The sequence below is a fragment of the Sander lucioperca genome, chromosome 2 (genome assembly GCF_008315115.2).
Source record: "Sander lucioperca isolate FBNREF2018 chromosome 2, SLUC_FBN_1.2, whole genome shotgun sequence".
In the NCBI taxonomy this organism is placed as follows: domain Eukaryota; kingdom Metazoa; phylum Chordata; class Actinopteri; order Perciformes; family Percidae; genus Sander; species Sander lucioperca.
The window spans coordinates 14,013,032-14,019,327 of NC_050174.1; the positions used below are offsets into that span (position 1 = coordinate 14,013,032).

Consider the following 6,296-nt stretch of genomic DNA (forward strand, 5'->3'; position numbering starts at 1 on the left):
ATCTTTGAATTACACTGATAACATTTCCTATAGGAAAGTTATATTCAGTTTTATGATTGATACGGTACAGAATCTGTTAAGAGCGCCCGGATAGCTCAGTCGGTAGAGCATCAGACTTTTAATCTGAGGGTCCAGGGTTCAAGTCCCTGTTCGGGCGTTAGCGTTTTTACTCATTGGAGTTTACAGCCAATAAAACCAAGGAACTATGAAAGAAGGAATTGGAATTTTGCATTGAGACTTTGCTGAAAGTATAATACTGTATACCGGTATATATGTTGTATATATGTTTTGTCTAAACGTGCTCATTTGTTTACACTAAGTGTATTCATGATTTTGGTCTTTTATAATAACTTTTTGATACATTCAAAAATGCTCACATGTAAAAGTTTTAGTGAATGTTGCAAATGCTTCCTATTAGTAACAATTATATTTACTTATATTTATTATGTAAGCATTAAACAACACAAACTATTACGATTTGACTGTATGTCATCCACAATAGGCTACTTTCCTATTTGTATCATAAAGTGATGTTTGACATATCATCAAAATATGACATTTCACATTTTCCACCCGGGGATTGAACTACAGACCATTCGATCCACTCTTTCTAACAAGGGCCCGGATAGCTCAGTCGGTAGAGCATCAGACTTTTAATCTGAGGGTCCAGGGTTCAAGTCCCTGTTCGGGCGGTTGATGTTTTAATTCAGTCATACCTGTGGCAAAGAAGTGAAAACAAAATTCTGTGGTACTTCTGTTTCAGTCTTGTGGAATTTTAATTTAACACTCTAATATATTTTTTTAAATTAAAAAAATATATATTTTTGTGCATTTTAGGAGCAGGAAGAAACGTCCACACGATTGTCGATTTGAATCGCGACTCTGGCAAAGTTGAGTTTTAGACTATGCAGAATAAAAGTGTTTGTGTTGCCCATTCAAGATATTGACTTATAAGTAAGGTAACTAGTCTAGATTTCATATTTAGACTATATATACGTAGATTATTTGTATCACCCAAGTTTATTTTATATATATTATATTTATATAGGCTATATTTATTTATAATATATTTTTTTTACACATTTTAATCTGAGACGTTTTTGCCAAGTGTTCCTTTGAAGAATAAATGTGTTTTTGCTGCCAGGGTGGTGTCTGAGGCTGTTTCAGGTTTACAAATATACCAAAATAAAATTTTTAATTAAAAAAAAAGAAAATAAAGGATGATGGTGTTAATTTGCATACATCATACTTATTACTTATAAATGCACTGTATATAATACAATCTGAAGCGGCTGAAGACACCAACCTAATATAGGCAAGTCCAAAATGTTTTTTAATAAAACATACTTACTTGAGATGCAATGTGTTTCAGTTGTAATGGACTTACAATATTGATATTAGACTTTTAATTCTATTGTCTGATCTAAAATATAAAAAGTCAACTTAGGCTGTAGGAAACTGTGATGGAAAAAAATACAAACTTTTATTTACAATCAGTTTAGGATAAAATATAAGAAACATTTTTAGAAAAAAAAAACAGAACATATAACAATTTAACAGCACCACAAACTACAGCCACCAAATAACTAGAACATTGAAGCTGCCACGGACAAGCGGCTGGGCAAGTCCAGCCCCTGCACCTTCACTGTGTGGTCCTCCCTCTTCACCCTCCTGTTGTGCCACTGCACTAGAGTGGTGATGCTCACATCCACCAGCTGCAATGTGGTCTGCTGCCTTACTGCTGCATTAGACAGAATCAGAGTGATAGAGATGGCTCTGGACAGAATGTGCCGCCTGATTGTCATAACCGTTTCCATAGTATTATTAATGCTATTAGCCTACATGTAACGTTAGATCATAACGTTAACAGTAATGACAATACGTGATTGGAAGTTCACATTGAACCCTACGCGACGCGATTGGCCAACCTTCAATCTCACAGTGAACATTATCAGTGGATGGAGATGGGTCCATATGTCTATGGGTCCAAGTCATGGTCCAAGTCCGAGGATCCAGCGCCACGCCCCTTGTTTTCTTCGCCTTCAAAATAAAAGCCCGTTTTCGTGGCCGTTCACACCCATAGACAGTATATAATGGACCAACAGATCCCGTTGCTCTGGACGGAGACCAGTGAACATTGATATATATAAAATGGACCAACAGATACCGTTGCTCTGGACGGAGACCAGTGAAGGATATTAGAAGCACTTTTCTGGTGATGGGTGTTACTGCGCAGCCTCCAACTGAGCTCGAAGACGTAAATTTTACGTGACAACCTGTCTGAAAGTTGTAAGTCTTCTGGTAGCTGTGCCAAGAGAAATCTCAAATCATTCTCAATCTTGCAGAGACGGAGAGCGTAGGTATATGTAAGGAGATAACATAGGCACAGGCTAATTATTGCTAACTAAAATGCTATACATTGTCGTGTTTCTTTAGAAATAAACAATGGACAAATAGTCTTTAAACGCTTCAGATGTAAAGTTATTCACTGTCAAAGTGGCGCCAAAATGAATGGCAGCCAATGGAATGCTAACAGGAGGTGATGGCTTGTTAGCATCAAAATGGCGCCATAGGAGCTACGCGTTCCAAGGAGAAGCTTACCCCCTTGCCAGTGAAGGATATAAGAAGCACTTTTCCGGTGAGCGCTGAGCGTTACTCCGCAGCCTCCAACTGAGAGAGACGACGTAAATGTGACGTGAGCAACCTGTCTGAAAGTTGGAAGTCTTCTGGTAGCTGTGTAAGAGAAATCTCAATCATTCCCAATCTTGCAGAGACGGAGAGCGTAGGTATATGTAAGGAGATAACATAGGCACAGGCTAATTATTGCTAACTAAAATGCTAGTTAACATTAGTAATTAAACTTAAACAGCTAATCTAAGTCGAAACTGCCTGCGAGCTTCTCCTGTACTATACGGTAATTCCTCTACTATGCGACAGTAAGTCGCATGGTTATGACACAATTGTTAGCCTATTTTTATAAAAACGTCTGCTACGGAGCCATAACGTGAGATACAAGGTAATGGAGCCTTTTAGACATTGTCGTGTTTCTTTAGAAATAAACAGTGGACAAAAAAAGTCTTTAAACGCTTTAGATGTAAAGTTATTCGCTGTCAAAGTGACGTCAAAATGAATGGCAGTCAATGGAATGCTAACGTCAGGTGATCGTTTGGTAGCATCAAAATGGCGCCATAGGAGGTTCGAGCTCTGAAGCGAAACTTACCCCCTTGCTCACACCACGCCCCTTGTTTTCTTCGCCTTCAAAAATAAAAGCCCATTTTCTATAGTTTGCGGTGGAACTATAGAAAAATAAATACAAATTTCACCCTTTGCTTCTTTGTCACAACATTATCATTGATGCATTTCAGCTCCGAACAAATACAAATGTGATCATTGATTATGGTAGACCCTGATAGCTATCGCAGCCATGTATTTTCTGGGGAGTTGTCGTGGTCTTTGCCCTGAGCGGTGACCACCGTCATGTTAGATCCATCTATCATTTTTAGTGATTTGAACAATAAATAAAACCTGAGTCTGGGAATACTACTCTTTAATGAGAACACAATGACACATTTTCAGTGGCAACACAGTAACAAAAAAGTTCAGTTGAATTATAAGCTACTGAAAAGTAGGCAGAGAACATGTAAATTACATTTGACAAAATACTGTACATAAAATTAGAGCATCCAGTTTACAGCCCAGATTTCTGAAAGCAGAACAGTAGAGATCTTCAGTGAGTCAAAAACAAGGCATATCTCCATGCAGTGAGGATCTTTAAAATGTTCTTTGTTCAGAAGAGCCTAAACAAGTTGAAACTTTGTTTTGTGTTAAATCCTTTAAAATGCAGACAGGAGATACTGGATGATTTTTTTGATAAAAAAGATGCAATCAGGTGTTCTGTCATGACTTTTTCCTGGGCTGGTCACAATAGGGCACATTTTCAAGTAGAAGGCTCTCTCTGGATCAAAGCACTAAAAGAGAAAAAGAGTAAATAAATGCAGCAAGTACATATTAAATTATTTTTTCACACCCCTTTGTTACATAAAAAGAATATTAATTGTATTATTTATTTGTTACATAAAACTAATTTTCCTTTTTCAGATGCTCAGAGCTATTCGTCAAAAGTTCCATTACAAAGTAAATGTCCTGGGGACCATGTGTCAGGGTGTACATAAAAAGTAATCAGTTCTGTTTCTTCTGGTGTTTAAAATACATATGACAATGCAGTAATTATGTTGTGAAATGTCATGCAGCAATAATAATGAAGCCAGATATTCCAGACTGCATCTTGCCACATGTTAGGATAATTACTGTATTTATCAAAGAATGGACAAAATCACTGGAGTCCTCTTGAAAGTGTATTTACTTGTAGCAAGTAGAGTCAGTTTACAGCACTCACAGCATAAGTACAGAAAGTGATAAACAGCAACAGCAACTTTTTATAGAGAAAAAGGGAGTAATATTACAAAGAGATACTGTCTTCTTATCTCTGGTCAGGCCCGGCGTCTCCTCCACATGTGCTCCACCCTCCGCGGCATTCTGTGCTTTTCACAAGGTCAGTGGCTCTCATGATTATCTCATGAGAAACAGAAATAGTTGCACACAGACTTCATGCAAATAGTTTAACACTAAAATGAAGCAAAGACAATAGCAAACATAACTTTTCTAACACCACATAAAATCCAGCAAATATTGACTATAAGATTTTTTTCTATAAAACACCAGAATAATATGAAGAGAATGAGGAAGAAATGATATATGCAACACAATGTTAGTAAAAGAAGCTTTAACTTTAAAATGTAGCCAATTCTCAATAACTCATATTACATTAAAGTGACTGTATGTAACTTTTTAGTGTTTCTGAAACTCTGTCATTCAAAAATATCATCATGCGAAGTACCTCACTCAAACACACACACCCTCTGACAGGCTAAGCTAACGTTAGCTTACTTTTGCCGCGTAAATTTTGCCTTTGAGCTGCAAAACCCACCCTGTTAACTATAAGCTATCATCAACCTGACATCAATAGCTGTAGATAGTAATATTAACGGGCTAAATAACTATTATCAGCAGCTTACCTGGTGCTTCTCAGTAGTCGTTGCCGCCATCGCTGGCAAGATGAAGCTGTACCTTATGCTGCGTTCCAGGCAACCTGTAACCCGTGTTTTCACAACCTTTTACCTGTGAAAGTGCCCTGGAACGGCAGTCAAACCCGTAACTTACTACCCGTGAACTTGTACCAGATCGTTTTGACGTCACACACACATAAACAATGTTGCTGTACAGACTAGAGCTGTAATCGGGCCTTAAAAGTTCGGCCCGACAAGGCCCGAGCCCGACAAGTACATTTTGACTGACAGATTTTTAAAAGCCCGAACCTGTTTACAGCCCGACTGTACAAAAGGCAGTCTATCAGCAGTGATTAGAGTGCATGTCGGAAAATAGCGCGGACACGCTCTTCATGCCGCGAGCGGGCACACGCACCACTCGGCGGAAAAGAGAGAGAAAGAAAAAAGAGACACGCACACAGCTCTTTTGTCTTCCGTCAAGAATGAGTAATTTATACATTTTTTAACATCATTTATTCATTACTAACGGAGGCTATAGGCCACATGGAAGTTGGAACAAAGAAATAAAATAAGCCCTACAGAAGCCAGCCTCTGTTTCACCTCCTCAGCATCCATTTTCACGCTAATCGAAACGCTTCACCTGACCGCTCGTTTACTGCGCAACTCGGAGCGCAAGCCCGAGCCCGGCCCGAGCCCGTGTAACATGATAGAAATGAAGACCGAACCCGTCGGGTCCCGTCGTGTTCGGGCAAAGATCTTCAGCTCTAGTACAGACGCCGTTGATTAACGGTGAGAAATAGAAATAAATAGACATAAATAGGCAACGTAAAGTAATTCCGCACATTGTAATCAAAACAATACACATATGATTGTGTACTACTACAGGTTATGTTTATTAAATGAAGCCCAAAATATGTTGCCGACTAGAAATCGCTAGTATCAGCTAGCTAGCTAACGTCAACGTTAGGGAGCCTAACCTGAACCCTGCCAACGGCACGTTTATCTATCAGCTCGTCACTTCGCCTGGAACGCGCCATGAGTCGTGACTTGAAATCGTAACTTACGGGCTACACACATTCACATTGAACACTACGCGACGCGATTGGCCTACCTTCAATTTCACAATGAACAGCGAACATCACTATAGAGCTCAACAGTGACCGCCCACTTGTTTAACGGCTCTGGTTCCGGAAGTGTTTTTCCCATGTATTAAGAGAACGTTTTTGACAT

At 38.9% G+C, this 6,296-nt stretch overlaps 2 non-coding genes across 2 annotated transcripts; both read left to right on the forward strand.

The window, feature by feature from the left end:
* The first annotated feature begins 84 nt into the window (after positions 1 to 84).
* Positions 85 to 157, forward strand: trnak-uuu. The gene has a single exon. It is a non-coding gene; the product is annotated as a tRNA-Lys (tRNA).
* Positions 158 to 619: 462 nt separating this feature from the next.
* On the forward strand, positions 620 to 692 carry trnak-uuu. The gene has a single exon. It is a non-coding gene; the product is annotated as a tRNA-Lys (tRNA).
* Positions 693 to 6,296: the final 5,604 nt, after the last annotated feature.